Raw genomic sequence first — 295 nt, forward strand, 5'->3', positions numbered from 1 at the left:
AAAACAAAGGTTAATTAAATTAAATCCTGTTACAAAGTAAAGGGTAAGAAAGATTAGTTAGTTTCTTACGAGTAGTGGTAAAATAGGAATTTTATGTAGCATTAAAGGGGTCAGGCTAGGTTGGGCTACAACAAGTTGGTTTAAGCCAGGTGTATAAACGTGTCGGTTCGGTCGGACACCCAATGGGCTAGCTACCTGTACAAAAATGGGGTTGTGGGAGAGCAATACAAGCGTCATGCTGCTAGGAAAAGTGGTGTAGTACTACACCCTAGATGGCGAGAGTCCAGTAACCGAA

The sequence above is a fragment of the Macadamia integrifolia genome, chromosome 4, assembly GCF_013358625.1.
Source record: "Macadamia integrifolia cultivar HAES 741 chromosome 4, SCU_Mint_v3, whole genome shotgun sequence".
In the NCBI taxonomy this organism is placed as follows: domain Eukaryota; kingdom Viridiplantae; phylum Streptophyta; class Magnoliopsida; order Proteales; family Proteaceae; genus Macadamia; species Macadamia integrifolia.